The sequence below is a fragment of the Lycorma delicatula genome, chromosome 3, assembly GCF_047948215.1.
Source record: "Lycorma delicatula isolate Av1 chromosome 3, ASM4794821v1, whole genome shotgun sequence".
Classification (NCBI taxonomy): domain Eukaryota; kingdom Metazoa; phylum Arthropoda; class Insecta; order Hemiptera; family Fulgoridae; genus Lycorma; species Lycorma delicatula.
In genome coordinates, this window is record NC_134457.1 from 217,968,503 (window position 1) to 217,987,773 (window position 19,271).

General features: G+C 31.2%; 1 protein-coding gene across 1 annotated transcript in view; it reads right to left on the reverse strand.

Moving 5' to 3' along the window:
• LOC142321310 (glutamate receptor ionotropic, kainate 2) overlaps positions 1-19,271 on the reverse strand; it is a 520,894-nt gene that overhangs the window by 432,614 nt on the left and 69,009 nt on the right. The gene's annotated exons all lie outside the window — the stretch shown is intronic.

A 19,271-nucleotide genomic window follows, 5' to 3' on the forward strand; every position in this document is an offset into this window, starting at 1 on the left:
TAAAAATTTGGTATCAGAAAGTAATACAAAGTGTTTTTTTTTTATTTAATTTTAACAAGTCGGAAGTACGAAAGAATCAGAAAGTTGCTACTGTGCCAATTCTAGATCTAAAAATTGATAAAATATTTTGGGAAAACTAAGAAAATTTTATTTTATTTTCAAAGAGAACAAAGTACAATGAAGAAAAGCAAATGATTAATGGTGGCATTCACTAGTTCGGAAAATATTGCATGGATTCATGAAGCTAATAATAAAAAACGACGATAATAAAAACAAGGTTTTAAAGTTTCAGCTATTCTAAAAGTTTGAAAATATTTTAAAGCAGAGATTTTATTTGTTTTATTTTAGTTGGTATGTGACATGTATTAGTATTTAAAAGGTTAAAGAAGCATATGATACATTTTTGATAAAACTTAACATTTTTAAATGTGTCTTCATATCAAACTATAAAAAATAATTCCATGAATTTTTTAAACGTTTATAAATGATCTAAAATTTTAAAAATTGATAATTGTTTATTATCAATATTTATATTATATTAATTTGTTATATATGTGGTCTTTGTGTTCAGTTCTCTTCCACGACGAAGTTTATTTTTTTACTCTAAAGAATTTTTCCAATGAGTAAATTTAATTATGTTGTAAACAAGGTGAATTATCCGCTTATTCCTCTAAGAATGATTATTTTCTGTAATTAGAAATGTACCAACGTTTAGTCACATTAAAAAAATAAAATTCTATAAGATATTTTTTCATATTTGTTTAAATTCTAACCCGCTAAAAACATGTTTAAAATTTTGTTCTAAACGATTAAAAACAAATATTTAGTGTAAAACAGAGGAAGGAAATTACCGTTATGAAAAACTTCCTGAGAAAGTAAAAATTCTGTTTTTTTTTCCAGTGTCATTGCTTGAAATATTTTAAGAAATTCCAATTCACTAAGGAAATTATAAAAAAATTGTTTGGCGAAAGGGTGGAATCGGTTTACTATTGAGAAATAAATAAGACTTTGAACTTTGAAAACATTACTTTTATTCTGGTAAATATTTATGTTTAAAATATTTGTTACGCGTGATAACCAAAAAGAGGATGGGTTGGTTAATTCTTTTTAAATACTTCCTGATGAACGAATAAAAAAACCTACATTTCCTTAAGAGAGGAAGAAGGTCCACTGTTAAAGGTTTCTAGTAAGATGTAAAAAAGAAAAAATATTTTCTATAAATTGTAAAATAAATTAACCTGAATGTTTATTTAAACCAGATTTTTCCGTTCATACCTAATCATGTAGAGACAAAAATTGAGGAAATTTCAAACGTGATAATCTGGTTAAATTGTATAATGAACTTTTGATTTAGTTTGTGTGAATTTATAAAATAAAATTAGAATAAAAACAAGCCTTATAATTTACAAATTATATGTCAATTATTATTATATACATGCAATAGCCAATATAAATAGCGCTCGTTAAAAATCATTCAGATCAACAAAATGATTCCGAGTTTCAAACAGACGTTAATATAAACACACGGACATTCTAATTCACATCGGTAAAAAAATTACTGAAAAAAATTCTAATTTCCTGCCTAGTAACTGAAAATTTTTATCTGCTACACATTTTATTTTCTTCACCATATCTGAACGTTTTTCTATCAGCTATAATCTTTTCTATTTCATTGACTAATTTTCAAAGAAAGTTAGGATCGGCTACTTTTAAATATTATAAAAACCCGGGTATGTTCTTGTTGTTAAGTTGAATAAGAAAATTTTTGAACAAACCAAAGTTATCTGTACAACAGCAGGATTTAGCTGATGTTTAAAAAAGAATTTAATTTATTTTATTTAAAATAAAATAATTCATTTTTAAAAAATATAATAATACTTTACAAGATGAACTTTGTTGTGAACTGATGCTCTTAAATAATGCGACGGTTAATTTTTGCACGAATATTACAATACATCGTCCATATTATCACAAAACTCAAATCATAATACCACTATTTAAAAATGTCAACTCGTAATAATACGTAATATATTTATTTATTATGCTGTAAATTTCATATTGACAGCTAGAATACTCCAGATTAATAAACTTTCTAGGTGAAATTAATTATTTGACTTTTTTTTGTGTGTTAAAAAGGCGGGGAATCCCATTTACGGACACCTAAGCAGTAAACTTGCGCACTACCGACTAAACCGCCACCCCTGGCTACCACCCTTCCTGGAACCGCTAGCGAAGTATTCCTTCTGGAAGGGGGGTTACACGCCTACTAACACACGTATACGTCATAGTGCAATCACATCATAATAGGAATATCAACAAAAACACATCAGTCACAGGAAAACAACAGCAAACAAGATACACCACAATACATGAAAACAGATTAAAAAACTACGTACAAAGAAAAAAGTCACACAATATATATATATATATATATATATATAAATACAAGAGAAGAAAAACTGAAGAAAACAATAGGTCTCACAACAATATAAACGTCATAAAAAAAATATAAATCAAAAACATTAGCTCATAATATCAGTACAGCAAACTTACATCGTAACTAACCAGTTACACATACATACCCCTTACACTAACTACCTGCGGACGCCATCAGATACGGGAGCGGAATTTCCGCGGTCTTTTCACGTCAAGGCGACCCGCATATGCACGGGGGACCCCCTTAGTCGCTCACTCGCGAGCCTGTCCGCACCGTGCCCTCCGACGGCCGCCTATTGTTTCGGGACTCCTCCCGTGCTTGGAGGGCTCTCATCATGATTTTCACATGCGTAGTGATCGCCTTTCAGTTTTCTTTCTTTTCTATCATTACGTCCATCAGCTCCTCAGACTGGAACTTCACTTCCCTGCCTAGTATATCAAGTAGCTCTGTCCTAAGTCCTTCGTATTTCGGACAGTGGAAGAACACGTGGTATGGCGTTTCATCCTCCTCGCACACCGGGGAGTTCTGTTCGTCGTCGAGGCCGTACTTATGAAGGTATCCCCCATGCTACTGGGTACTTATGCTCTGTATCCCCCATGAACCGCCATAATCGGGTAAGGCAGTAATCCAGCGAGCCACGAGCTCTCCCTCGCCAGCGCCTTACATCTGTCTCCAGGCGGTGTGTCCATCTGCCTTTTGTGCTGCCTCCCACCGTTCTTGCCACTTGTTCTCCATCTCCTTCGTCAGTGTGCGTGTCCATCTTCTTCTGTCTGCGGGAGAGAGGGCCCCAAGCTCATAATCTTATCCGTATTTCGATTACCAGATTTATCGGAAGGATTCCCGCAAGTACTTTTATCGCATCCTTCGACACGGTCCTGTATGCTGCCGTGATTCCTATGCAGCACCTCAATTATTTGACATTAGTAGGACTTATTTAAAAAAATTAATATTTTAATAAATGCCGTAAATTCGTGTTTTGTTAAAAGAAAAATTATTGAAACTTTTTTTAAGAAACTTTTCAACAGTGAAATTATGTAAATGCTTGTTGTAAATAGAGATTAATATAATAAAATATTTGCAAGTAAAATAAAAACAGTCTTTAACTTTTTTCTTTTATTAAACGAGTTAATAAATTATAATATTAAATAATGACGACGATTTACTTCAACTCATTGTCAAAAATGACCGCATCTGATACAACTACTATTTACAATCAATTTATTTGTTTTCTAGTGAAACTAATTATGCTATAAACTACCGCATTTGGGTGACTACCTACATATTTAATAGTGTTTACTAAACTTCCTGTAGATGTAAAATTAGAAAGTATTTAGTTTTAATAAGGATACTAAATAAAACGTTTGGTTTTAATATGAATAATCAGTAAACCTCTAAGCTGAAGTAACCGAGTACTTTTAAGATAAGGTAAGTAAGCTGAAGCAGTAGTATGAAAAAGTAGAATTTTTGTTTGTAGAAGGATCATTGCTATAAAGAATATTTATACTTTACTTATTTATGCACGTACATATCTTAACTTTACTTTGTTCAAAGCAGTATACAACGGATTCAGGACAAAGATAAAGAAAAAAATAGAGAGAGATAAACAAATATGCTGGGAAAATTGGAGCTTAAACTGAAAGTTGAGAAAAAGCGTGAAAAATAAAAACTTAACATGCAAGCACCAGATGCAGTTATTCTCGTTGCGATATTATCACGTGAATAAATGAAATAATTTTTTTTATTAACTGAATGTTTTTTTAATAAAATAGAATTTTTTTTCAATTTCCACATACATTTTTATTTTTATAGTTCTTGAAAATTCAAAATAACTAAAAAAAAAACATAGTTCATAACATGAAACAAATGCTTCTAATTACTAATTCCATCTATTATTCTAAAGTAAAAAAATTAAAATTAAAACAATCTAATTCAACGGTTGGGTGGGCTAATATTTACAGAAAAATAGACAGGTATGATTGAAATATATTTTATTAATGGCTAAAAATTATTAAATGATTCATAATTTATTACAACCCACAAACTTGAATAAGTAGCATTTTTTTTCTATTAATAACAGCAGGCCTGTTTTTTAGAAAAAAAATACATTTAGTGTAATTGGCCTGCCAGATTAATGATTTCCCAAGTGAATGCTAGGATACGGCTCCCTTGAGGGTGCTATACGTTTCAAGGACAGAAAAGATACAAAGATAATGGTTTAATTTTGGATAATATTAAATATGTCTGATAACTTTTACTGCGCAATTAATGTTTTAAATCACAATTAAAGAATATTAAATTTTGTAAATAAGAAAGAAAACACAAAAAAATCAATAGAATCGACTTAAGTCGAGAGGAATACCATACTAAAATTTAATAAATTATAGTTTTAGAGCATAAGAAACTATAACTATTAAAAACTAGCTAACCTTATTTTATCTTCGAAAAATCGAAATCCAGTGGAAATTGGAAGTTTTATTGCTGAAATATTACTTTTGTTTCACGAATTTTAATTTTTTTGAAATAAGGATTTGTTTTAAAAAAAATCTGTCCGTATATAACAAAAAAAAACATTTCTAAGATACGCAAATGTAACTAACCAGGAGCCTCGTTAGAAATAAATACAAAAAACGACATTTTTATCAAGAATAAATAAGGGTCTCTGAAATGCAGGCATATGAATTATCCTTACAGTTTTGCCGGAAATATCGGAAAGTCATCAGGTTATCTAAACAATATCATTACGAATATTAATGACAAAAACCCGAATGCTAGGCAAAGAACTACGAATACTAAACTCGGTTTAAAAAGCGAATACTAGACAATGTTGTTAAAAATGAGAAAAAATTGATAATATCTATCTTCGAATCATTTGTGAAGACTTAAATTTTGATTTAAACTTTTTTAATATGAGAAATATTTACAAAGAAAGTACTTCGACATTATAAAAATGACCATCAAAATCTGTCTATTTCATGAAGGTTTGAGCATACACAAAGATGTGAATTTAAAACCGAATCTTTTCCAACCGGTAAGAACGTTGTTAAGTATCTAAAGATAGTAAAATATTGTTCTCACAAAACACAATACATGATTGGATATTTATTTCTGATAAATTAAAAACTGATAAATTTAAAAAATTATTTCACATTTCGTACTTTTAATTAAGAAATTAAAAAAATACCATTTACGTACGCCTCAAAAGGGGCAGTGTCAGACTCGCAACAGGTTCTGCTAGATGTTATTAAAGAGCGAATATATACCTGCGCCCTACCGAATAAACCTAACCATCTTACCAACACCCATCCCGCCGGGGCCGACCCAGCAACCAAGTACTACTCAGCCCCCAGGGATGCCTTCAAGCTCCAGGGAGCCGGAGTCCCCTAGCACCATCATCGCCGCCCATCTTCGTAAGCACAAACGAACGACGACTCCGCACGGGGCTGCCCGTCACCCCTTTTCCCTTCGGTCTCATTCATTACCTTAGGAGAGGGATTTTTCCATCGTTCAGCCATCGAAGCGAAGCACACCATCACACTACAAGCGAAGCGGCGCACTCCACTCTCCAGCCATCATCTACAAAGCCTGTTTTCCGTTGCCGTCTAGTCTGCGCTCCATTCGCGATGCTCTGTTTCCTTATCCTTGATTAACCTTACGACATATCTTTCTACGAAGTTCCATTCACCAGGTCCAGCAAGCATAAGGGTCACCATGTTTTCAGGACATATCCGGCCCAGCCCTGAGTCACCTTTGAACTTTATCCACCTTGGGCAGCAGAAAAAGGTATGACATGAAGTATCTTCCTCTCCGCAGTATACGCATAACGGGGAGCTCCTGGTTCCATACCCATAGAGATAACTTCCAAACTCTCCATTCCCCGCATGAAATGCGAGAGGTGAAAACCAACCTCGCCATAATTTCTGCCTAGCCATGGCTCCAAACTAGGGAAAAACCGCTTCGTTCATGCTATCTTGGCTGTAACATCCCATTCGGCCTACCGTTCATTCATAAGTAACAGTTTTGCCTCTGACTTGGTCATGCCCCTGTGGATCCCAGTTAGCTGGCAGACCTTAGATGGATGGGCGGGACATTCGTCAACAACTCAGCTGCTTCTCTCGAATGCCTCAGCTCAGGCAGATATGGCATAAAAGAGAATCGACATGGCTCAAATAAGTTGCATTTAATTTTAGTTTTTAAGTTCCTTGTTTCGTCTCATTAATACCGATGGATATATTTTAAGTACTTCGTATGTCAAATTCTTGTTTATTAATTAGTTGTTTATTAAATAAAAGGATACAATTATAAGTACTATTTTGGTTTACCAGGATAGTCTAGTGGCTAAATCGTCGTCACAAACTAATTTTTTATTAAGTGATTTTCGAAATCAAAGATTCTGAGGTTCAAATCCTAGTAACAGTTAGTTGCTTTAATACGGATTTGAATACTAGATAGTGGATACCGGCGTACTTTGGTGGTTGGGGTTCAATTAACCGTACATCTCAGGAACGGTCGGTCTGAGTTTGTACTAGAGTACGCCTCATTTACATGCTATACATATCTTCCTCATCTCATTGAACCGTGGAAGGGGAGGTTGCTTATAGTTCACAAGTGGAACAGATTGCAACAGGTACGTAGATAAAAAAGGAAAGAAAGTAATATTTTCTAATCATTAAACAGATTTTAAATTAATTTATAAAACTATAAAATATTAAAATTCTTATAATTCGATTTTCTGTTCATATTTCATTTTTTATTAAATTCTATTTCTTTTATTACAACATAGTCATTTTCTGGGAAAAATGAAAAGTCATAGACGAAATTGGTCGTTTTTTTTACCACTACTAATACACATCACTTTAACTAACATAATTTTAAATTTTATATTATTTAAAACTCGTCTATTAAATTTCTGGTATAATAAAAAATACAGTTCTAGTTATCATTTTTTATCTTTCTTTTTAAAAAAAGTTCGACGTTTTATATCGATTTTTATACGAATATTAATAATTTTTATGTACCTGTTTAAAAGTTAGATATTCGAAAAAGTTTTATTAAGGGAGAAAAAGACACAAAATGTTTTCCAAAAATATTAATATTAAATAATAAAATAAGAAAAAAAAAATAAAGCATTTTAGTTAATTAATAATAAAATCCTGATTCTGCTCTTTTCTTGAAAGTTCCTTCTATGATTAAAAAAGTAGTAACTCAATATTTTGGTAATAAAATATAACCTATAAACCGAACTTCCATATATGTAATTTGGCTAAAACAAACTTCGAATACTAAAATTTTCCCTTCATTTAGTATACGATGAGACAATATGTACGAATAAAATTTCAGAAATAATCTTATTTGAAATAGGATGAAAAAAATTGGAATTACTCAGTAATATATATTATACCACACACAGTAAATACAAATTATAGTAAATTTAAAAAATTCTTACATAAATTATATGGAAAAGAAAATTTTTTTACAAATTTGTAAGACGACAACGCGAATTATTCTTAAATAATTTATTTAAATATATCTGTATAACCATGACATGGTATTTCTACGACGAGAATGTGACGGAAGCTGCGCTACTACATCTTCGTTTATCTGATTGGTATGCAGTTCCAACTCCAACGAATCCGTCTTGATTGAATACCTGCCACGGGTTCTACAGATAAACTCCAACTTGTTCGACCTCATTATCTTCACTACCGCATGGTCTTAACGATATATATTCTCCGGTAATTTCTTTTCTTTACTAAACTAGCTGTATTACATTTTTTTAAATTAAATAATTTTACATTATTAAAAACTTTTTTTTATAAAAGCTATTAAATATTTAATCTGAAATAATTACATAATAAATAAAAAATTCGCTCTGATGCATTTTATTGATTAAAAAAAAAAAAAAGGAATAAAGATGTTAAAAGGAATAAAGGAATACTGATGTTTCAGCACTTACTTGAATGTTACTTTATATTAAATAATAAATAGTCTATGCAGAGATAACTATTATTTTGTAGTAAAAATTCACCGTTTTATCATCTCAAAAGATAAAACCCATTCACTGAATTTTGTTCAAGTTATTATCAAAGGAATTTTTCTAAGTTAATATGAGCACGGTATATGGTTCCTGATTTAATACAACAAACGTCAGTACAAGTAACTATTAAATACTTCGTTTGTACATCTTTATTTTTATTTTATATTGTATATTACCGTGATTGATCGGAAATTATTGTAATGGGTCAAAATTTTATATACTCATTTTTCTTTGCTTTATTTACACTTCGAGTTCCCCTGAGTCCAAAAATGAAAAAAAATAAATAAATAAAAAAATGAAAACTAGGGTGTAATTTTAATGTGACAGTGTAAATTTCCGTTTATTTTGATTTATACATCTGGAGCGAGTGAATGCCTAATCATGAATTTTGATATGTCAATATGTGTATATAGGATATTGGTATTACATTTTTACGAAAATCGGCTTGATTAATAACCCTTTAACCCATTTTCGTAACGTTGACTCTTTGAAACCCATGACTGTTATCTCTACCCTGGGGGAATCTAGTGAAAATTACTGAGACATTTAAGTTACTCGTAAATAAAATACGAAAAGCTTCCCTAACTACTTTCCATTATAGGAAATAAAAATAAAAAATTTGACTGTTCAGTAAATAAATCTAAATAATATACATTTCCTAAATAAAAATTTTCTTCGAACGCAATAATAATTTTGAAAATACTGGTTGAAAAAGTGGGGGTTAAATATAGCCAGAAAATTTGCAACCGTTTTGCCAGTTATTTTTTTTTATTTTAATAAGTTAAGTTCATTTAATTTAATAATTAATTGTAGTAACATGAATGAAAAATTACAATACAGTTATGATGTTGTAAAACTGACTTTATCAGTTCTTATTTATAACTAAGTGACTGAACACTATTTAAAGTTTTGAAAATAATATCAGACCTGACAGTGGGAGAAGATTCATTACTCAAAGCATCTATGAAATTTTTCATCAAGAAATTATTTCAAATATGATATTTCTCTTTTTTATTTTTTTTTTATTTTAATATATATGTAGACTATAATAAAGTTTTGAAGAACTCAAAATACAAACAAATCAATCTGTATATTTAAATAAAAAATACAAACCAAAAATTTCATTCTTCCAGTCAGTAAAAGTTTTTAGAAAAGTATTTTTACAAAATCTTCTAATATTCCTTTTATCATTTTTCTTTTAAATATAAATTATTAATCTATTATATCCTGAAAGAATAAATTTTAAAACTACGAGATTATAAATAAACTATTAAACTAAATAAACTTATGAAGTTACATAGTTATAAAAACCGTGTTGTATGACTAATCATCCATTCCTCTCTAAAAAAACGCGTCACAAAAAAAAAATAGTGAAAAGAGAAATAAAATAATATAATTCAGTGAATCAAAAATTTAATTTTTTACAAAGGAATAAACTTTTTAGTAGAAAAAATAAACAAGACTAATTTTTACACTCGTTTCAGTGGTATTTTGTGCTAAAAAAAAAACAAATTTCCTATTTACAAAATAGAATTAAATAAACTATTTTTGTCAAACAGAAGCAGTAATATTGAATTAAATATAAATGATATATAAATAAATAAATATTATCGTTTTATTTACTTGTACAAACTAAAGAAAGTATTGATTGCAATCGCGAAAAATTTAGGTTTTTACATTTTAACAGAAATATTCATTTTGATCATCCTGAATCCATTTTTACTAGTTTTGGCGTGACATCTATACGTACTTATGTATGTATATATCTATGGACGTATCTCACATAACTCAAAAACGATTAACCGTTGGATGTTGAAATTTTGGATTTAGGACTGTTGTAACATCTAGTTGTGCACTTCCTGTTTTGATTGCACTCAACTGCACCAAAAGTGTGTCAAAAAAGCCCTCATTGAGTGCTTTTCAAAGAGTTTTATAAGTGGTACTTATTTTCATTGGTTTCAAAGTTATAGCCAAATGAAATTTTAATTAATGAAATATTTGGATCTCAGCACATCGGTTCGAATCAGACTTCATCTCCTTTTTTTAACTCCTTTTTTTAAATTTAAATGTACTAATTTATTAATAAATTAACCTTTGATTATAAAAAAAAATTGCGATAAATAATAATTCAGTTATAAAAAAAAAGAAATATCAGAAGTTATTAATGAAATAAAATTTTATGTACTTTTCATTTAAAAAGAATGTGTATATGTAATTTAATAAGCGTACAAGGAAGTCATGAGATGTCCAAATCAGATGTTTGAATTTAACAAAAGGAATTGTAAAGTTATATTTTTAAATTTTCCTATGTCGTTTGTCATTTTTTTACCTGTCATAATACATTTAAAACGATGATTTATAAATGGTTCGAACTGAAAGCACATTGACAATATTGACAAAAAAAAAAATTATTAGTTACTGTAAGCGTAACTGCAGACTTCCACATTTCGCTACACCTGTTTTTATTTGTATATTTTTTTCTTAAATTTAATTCTCAGTGTCACTAAAAAAGGTAATTTTACAAAAAAAATTCAGCAGTAAATTGTGAAAACATAACTGGTTTTAAATTTCCACCAAATGCAGGTATTTATTATAGATATCCAATTTTTCTTAATTATTTCTTTCTTATCCGAAATAAAATAAAATTTTGCCGATTATATTTAAAAAGGATAAATTTATAAAAACATCTTAGAAATTTCAATCCGATTAAGATAATATAGAAATGAATTTTCAATAGCTGAATTAAGAACATAAATTATTTTTTATCTTCTTTGTTATACGACCACTATTTAAGCTGTAACTTAAATTGTTATTTTTTGAGCCGATAAGTCATGAACATTCAAGATTAACATGACACGTATTTAAAAAATTGCCATAAATTCTTATAAATATATTAGAAAATATCTAGCAAAAATATAAATATATGGAAATTATTTAAAAAATTAATAAAAATGTTAATTTGTTACTTATACTTAAACCAGTTTTGTTAGAAATTATATTAATTATTTTGGTCGCCAAATTATGATATCCTGCAGAAAAATGAAGTAAAACAAAATAGTAAATGTCCAAAAATTAGTAATAACATCTAAAATAAAATTAATGTTCATTACTATTAAAATAAGAAAATATATAGTGAAGTGAAGTTAGTTGATAGAAAATGTAGTGGTCAAATAACCATTTTTTTACCTTAAAAATTACAAAATAAAATTGAACGTATACAATTTTCTGATTCTGTTTTAAAATAAGACTTGAGATCTTTACTCAAACTGGTATCCATGTAACGTAAACTTCTAAAAAATATTTTACTCAAATTTTATATATTCTTAAGTAAAAATGTCATGTTTAAATGAATTTTATATTGTAGTAAAATAAGTTGATGCAAAAACAGAAATATCATTGCGATTTAATACAGTGATTTCCATGATTCAACATATAAATCAGCTGAATTGCTAATAGCGTAGTCCTTAGCAAGGAACGGGATGAAACGCAAGAATGGCGGGAATTTCAATATTTCTCCCTACAGATCACGAGCCTGGACAATGTCCCTTGCTGCTGTATCTTTCTACAATCGGACGGGTTTCATGGTTATTTAGTGGCGGTTATAAATTTTAAGTTTTATTTATGGATAGTTTTGGTAATTTGCGTTCCTATCCGTATGGGCCAGCATGAAATTTATTTACTGGGTCTGATTGTGGGAGACTAAGCTTTTGAGCCTCGTACTCCCGGCGTGATTCCCCTTCAGTCCGTCCGCTGAAGTCCTTTCGGTACTAGCACCTCATGAGATGGCAGGAATACGCCTACCAGGACCCTTGTTATTTGGAGGGAACAATGCGCCCCCTTCTCCGGAGGGAGTCGCATGTGCTAACTGAATTAAGTTGTAGTCTCTTTTTTGGACGGTGTGGGCTGTGGTATAGGTTTTTATAGTTTTCAAAAAATGTAATTGTGAAAACGGTCAATTTCGCGGCCGGAATTTTCGCTCGGTTTCCATTTATAAGTTACGCGATATAGAGGCTCCTAAGCCTGGTTTGTCATTTTTCGACCCCCGTACCGCCTCTTCACAGTAGTTCGTCTAATACGGCATAAGGCCGTTTTCTTACATCCTGTGGAGTAGGGTTCTCTCGGCAGATGTCCCGAAGATGGCCGTGTTTAAACACGGCCGCCCTCTCGAACAGTTGCGCGCTTGCGCCACTCTCACCACGGATACAGTTTGTAGACCCGCATCATGGCGAAAAGTGGCATTTCTGATGAACCATGGAGCTTCAAATATCGTCTGCAACAATATGTTTTGGAAGGCTTCTAATTTATTTTCAAGCGTGGAGTTCGACAAAGCTTCCCATGCCAGGTAAGCATATGTTGGAATCGGTAGGACGTATAGCCAAAAAATGAGCAGTTTGGTCGCCAGTGAATGTGAGCTGGCACTGTTCAGTACTGAGCATAGTGAGGCTCTGACGGCTTTTGCCCTTTGGGTCACATATGTAACTTGTTCTCCTTAGGTAAGCCGTTAATCCAGGACTACTTCCAGGTACTTGACTGTTTTCCTAAAGACGATTTTCTCTCCTCAAATTTCCAGCTGCCTGGCTGGAGCACGTTTCTTGTATGTGAACATCACGGTCACCGATTTTTCACCGTTGACCTTGATTCTCCACATATCGAGCCACGTCTCTACTAGATCTAATTGCCATTGGAGTTTCTCGATCGCGTAATCTACACTTCCGGATTCATAATAATGTGCCGTGTCGTCTACGTATAGAGCTGTTTTGACTCCTTCCGACAGCGGCATATCGTTGACGTAGGCCGTGTACAAGAACGGCGAAAGCACTGCTCCTTGGCGGACTCCTTGGACTCTTTGGACTCCTTGCAGACATAGCCGCAGTAGCGGCTACGTCTCTGGTAGAGGAGATTGTCTTCCTATGCGTACAACAAATTTCCGGTCTAGTTAATAAGACCGTATCAATCTGACATAGCGTCAGGGAATCGTCGTATGTGCGAGTTTATACAGCAAGCCAGTATAGCTTTGCCAAATTTTGTCAAAGGCTTTATCCACATCTAGAAAAATGGTTGCAGTTACCGCTTTTCTATTTAGGCCTCCCATAAGACTGTCGATTATTTTGACCAGTCGGAGGGTCTTCGAGTGGCCCTCCCTGAACCCAAATTGCTCAGGCCGTACTGCTTTTCCCAAATATCACCTAAGTCTCTCCAGGAAAATCCTTTCGAATAGCTTTGACAACACTGGTAATAAGGAAATCGGCCTGTAATTCTGGAGAAAGAGAAGACTTTTCCCAGGTTTGGGTAGGCATAAACACCTTTGCAATTTTCCAAAAATTTGGAAACTATCCAGCGTACAAAACTGAGGTGAATATTGTCGTTATGGTAGCTATTAGAGCGGTTGTAATATTTCGGAATGCACGGGCACCGATCCCGTCGACAGTCGGAGCCTTGTCGGGGCTTGTGGCTTTGATTGCTGCGAAAACTTCCGCCTCAGTGACTTGGTCTATTTCTAGTGGGGCGTCCTCAACCTGTTCTTAATAGTCTACGATTGACTCCACCTCGGTTCTGTGGTCGTCGATCTGGGCAGGAGGGAGATTTGGTGTAAATTGGTTCCCATTCTCCAGTGTGTCGAAAACCTCCGGTCTGTCCGCCTCCGAATATGCCATAAGGCCTCGTCGCCCACAACCGTGTGGCGGAGCTTCTTTCCTTCTCGTAGTTTTTTGTTCAGCCTGAACACCGAAGAGTGGTCGTCGGAGTCCGTAGCATTATTATATAACGCCTGTTTACCTTACCGGGTCTAACGGAAGGGTAATTATTTAATATATTCTATAAAATATTAAGAATTGAAGCAGTGCATTAATGCATTCATACATTACTAATATGATACAATAAAAATTTATTGTGTTTTTATTGTATGGAAATAACAGTAGCATTCTTCAGAATGAAATCCTAAGCAGGTATAAATGCAGCACCTATTTTAAGGGAATTTTTATGGTACATCTAGTAACCTCCCATTTTATTATACAGTGCATAACTTACATTGCAATACGAGAACGTTTGTAAGACAACTATTGTGACCACTACACCACCACCGGAACTTGTGGTATCATCTCGGCCCTTCATCCGGAGGCCCCGGGTTCGAATCCCGATCAGGCATGGCATTTTCACACACTAAAAAAATTGTCATTCATCTCATTCCCTGAAGTTAATACGTAACGGTGATCCCGGAGGTTAAAAAAAATTACATGAACATTATTCAATGATTGATAACAATATTAAAAAATATTTGTCACAAATTAACGATTAAAAATTACGTTAATGAAATTGTATCTTACAAATATAATGTATACGTTTGGTATAATTGAGATTAATAAATAAACTTTAAAAAGTTTAAAAGAAGTATTATTTTTTATAACTAACGTAATAGAGTTAACGTAATGTGTCTGAATAACTTTGATTGTCAATATAAAACCTTAACAATATAAAACGTTAAAATACAATACAAAACTGTAATTTGTATTTAACTTCCGTATACCTGGATCGCTAGGGGATTGATTATGTTTTGTCTGTCTAACAGATCAGCGTTCTACATTAGATAAAAAACTATAACTTGTATCTTAAGTAAGAAAAAATATTTTTCTTTTACTTTTCTGGCTACTGTAATGATGAATTCTACAATAGGGGAAATAATATATAATGGGTAAACTACTCTTTAGCATTTCTAGACAATTTAAGGTTCCTCGAATTCAAAATTGCAAATATTACCAATTTGTGTGCATGAATGTGAGGTATACGTGTTGTCTATTTTGCTTAAAATCTGTGGAATGAGTAGACTTATAAGAGTAGTAATTTGTTCGGTGACTCGGTATTTAGGCTATTGATAATATTATGTAAAAAAACGTAGTTTAGGGGTAATTGACATTGAACTTCATATCTCGTATTTCGAAGACGGCTGAACTTCATAAACAGATTTACTTTTTATTTTTCAAACTCGTCAAAAATATCATCTAATGGATAATTGAAAATTAAAATGTAATTTAAATTTTATTAAAAAAAATCCAAAATCACCCCAACCTTAAAAAGACGATTACCATTTTTTTTTTCTGCTAACGAAACAACTTTATCCTTTTCACCATTTTTTTAAACGATTGGTTATCGGGGTGGAAATGATTCCTATCTTTATAGGGAATTAGAAGCAAGATTTCTATTCCAATTTATGTACAATTTGATTTGCATATAAACCATTATCACGGAGGAAATAGTTTTGAATCTTTTCAATTTATTAGGATAAAACACTTTTACTTATAAAACAAGAAGTACTATTATATACTTTCATATCTTTTTAATCTTTCAGTCGAATAAACTGATATCTTTTTAAAATAATTTTCTAAATGAAGTATATTCAAAATAAAAATCGTTTCTAACCCCTACAAAATAATGGTATTTAAAAATCTGATGTGGGAATCTGATGTGGTATTTAAAAATCTGATTCTCTTTATGCTTATTAAATAACATATAAATATATCTTTTTTTTTTAATGAAAAGTACATGAAATGTAGTACTTTTCATTAATGAATTTCAATGAAATTAATTTCATTAATATCTTGTGATTTTTTCTTTTTTTTATTATTAATATTGAATTATTATTTATCGTAATTTTTTTTACAATCAGAGGTTAATCATTCTTAATAAATCAATATAATTAAATTTAAAAAAAAGTTACCTTCTGGCACGCCGGAAGGCGGAGGTAGATTTCATCGGTGCTAAGTAGGGATAAAATCCACCGGGTTGGTCTAGTGGTGAACGCGTTTTTGCAAATAAGTTTATTTCGAAGTCGAGAGTTCAAACTTTCAAATCCTAGAAAAGGCAGTTACATTTATACGGATTTGAATACTAGATCGTGGATACCGATGTTCTTTCGTAGTTGAGTTTCAATTAACCACACATCTCAGAAATGGTCGACTTAGGACTGTATAAAACTATACTTCACTTACGCTCATACATATCATCCTCATTCATCCTCTGAAGTAATACCTGACGGTGACTCCTGGAGGCAAAACAGAAAAATAGTATGGGATAAAAAAGATTTGCACCTTAACGTTAAGAAAAACATCAAATTTACTCAATACCACAATGGTTGAGTGTGAAAAAAGTTTTACATATTAGCATATGACAAGCACCATCTTCTTACAATTCCAGCAAAAATTTGGTTATCCCTTGTCTTAAGGGTTGGTCATATCTAAAATTGTTTCAGACAAAAGTTTTAGGTAATGTTTAGAGGACTATCCACCACTTTAAATCGATCGATACTGTGCAGGAATGATATTCTTGTCTCCATAATTCCATTTTTTCCACCCTTTGGGCGAATGGATTGTGATATAAAAAAATTTACATAGATAAAATTTGGCTCTTGTCCAAAGAATAGTAGGAACTTTAAACGAATTCAATATTTTACTTAATAAGAAAGTTGATTTTTTTTCGAAAAGCCTCTCCATTTCCACCCCCGTGGTCCGATTTTGCCCATTAACAAACTCGACCGAGATTTTTGGTCGGTACATTTTATGTATCAATTAGAAAGTCATTGGCGCAAAACTACGACAGTTATTGTGTCCAAAAGAAAGTGAAATGTATGTATATATAATCTTTTGAAATGACGATGGTTTTGAGGTCTGGGGCATGTGAAACGCAAACATATGTCGAAATTTTCCGGAAGTCGAAACATTGTACCCATTACTAGCTTTCTTAGGGAAATCTAAGCAAAAACAGGAGATGATGTCTGATTCGAACAGATGTGCCTTCCCCTTCTAAAATCCAAATATAACATTAATTAAAATTTAATTTTTCTATAAGTGTGGAATCAATGAAAATAAGTAACCACTTATGATATATCGTTGAAAATCTCACAACGAGGACTTGCTAAGAAAAATTATTGAGTGCCGTTAAGAAAGGTCCGAAATCCAAATTGTTTTGGATTTGGGCTTTTTCGGACACTTTTGGTTCAGTCGATTGCAACCAAAAAGGAAGGTGCACAACTAAATATTACAACAGTCCTAAATCCAAAATTTCAACATCCTACGGCTAATCGTTTTGAGGTATGTGAGATACATACATACATACGTACACAAGTCTCACCGAAACATGATCAAAATGGATATTTCCATTGAAATCTGAAAACCAAATTTTTTCGCCATCACAATACTTCCTTTACTTCGTACAAGAAAGTAAAAACCGTTTTTTAAATAACTACTACATGTATAATAATCTTCTAAAATGGTACAATTATTTTAAAGATTGTTTAAAAATTTTTACTTTAATAATATTTTAAAAAACTGATATATATTAAGTATTTTTTATTGCTCGTATAAAGAAAGTTTTACAGCTTAACACAGAATTGAGTATTTTTTTTCTAATTTTGAATAGGTTTATTAAATAATTGTGCAATTTTTTTGTAATTTTTATTTTGATAGATCAAAAAAAAAGTAAAAATAACTCATCAGGCTGATGACTGGAAGAAAGATTTTTTTTTTAATAAGTAAACAAACACAGGGAACAAGTACTCAACAATGTCCTTGCAAGAGTTTCCAATTTTCAAATAAGAAAAATTGTAGGTTCTGTTATAAATTCTAACTTTCAATTATTTTCATACCGGTTATTGTTGTTTCGTTGCAAAATGAAAAATTTAGACCGTATTTATCTGCCGTGCATTTGAAATTTCTAACGCCAGATTGATTTGTGTTACCAAAATTCTAAAAGATTTACATAAAGAAATGTACCTACTATTAACTACTATTTGTATTCGTTACATTTATTTTTCACCTAAAGTAGAAAAAATAACTAAAATTATACATTTACTTTCTTTCTTTAATTCAGAATAGAAAGGAATTCTTTAACAGTAAATTTTCAATTGTTTTTGAAGAACTGAAAATCTCAAATTTAATACAAAAGGAAACCACATTTCTCTTTTTTTCTCACTTTTCTATTTCGAGTTTCGATTTGTCGGTCGTTGTGGAAGTTCAGCACCATTGTACCTTTATTTCTTTTATTTAAAATTCCGTTCCTTTTAACAAATATAAAGAGCGATTCGTATTTTAATCCCAAGAAGTTGACTTTTTAGAGCTATTTAGTAATTTACATTACTAATACTATTCTGTTTTTCTTTTTTCATTTCAGATTACTTCTTTAGAATTATAATTTAATGTAAATCAACGATAAATTAATATAACATAAATTTAATAAATTAAATAAGAAGAAAAAAAAATTTATTTAGACTTTATTAAATAAAATAAGATTTATATAGCCACAATGGAAAAGGTAGGCGTTATAAGTTTTTTTTTTTTTAATTTCTGTGATGCTCTTAATGAAGAAATAAAAAAAACTACACATTTAAACTGAAAAATATAATAATATATTTTTCGTATTAAACATAACTTTAATTAGAAGGTAGGTTCTTTACAACAATCTCTTCGAAAAATAAATCAGTGGGCATAATGGTAACGATTTATATTTTGCGATTCATAAAGAATGTTACAAAGTTTCAGGTATGTTCTACTAATTAAAATAGAAAAGAATGTTTTATAAACACAGATTCGGAAATACTTCGTTAGCAAGGTCGCTGGCAAAAGATATCGTTCTGAATTCTTCGCCTTTGGGGAAATTAATCCACAATGTAATTCTTGGGACTCAAATTAAGATGTAAATTAGTGATTTGGAATGTAATCTGAGCTGAAAAATTAAAAAAAAAAAAAAAAAATTGTTTCAGAACTTTATATTCTGTCATTTTTAAGATATTTCGTGTAAAATACAAAAAATTGA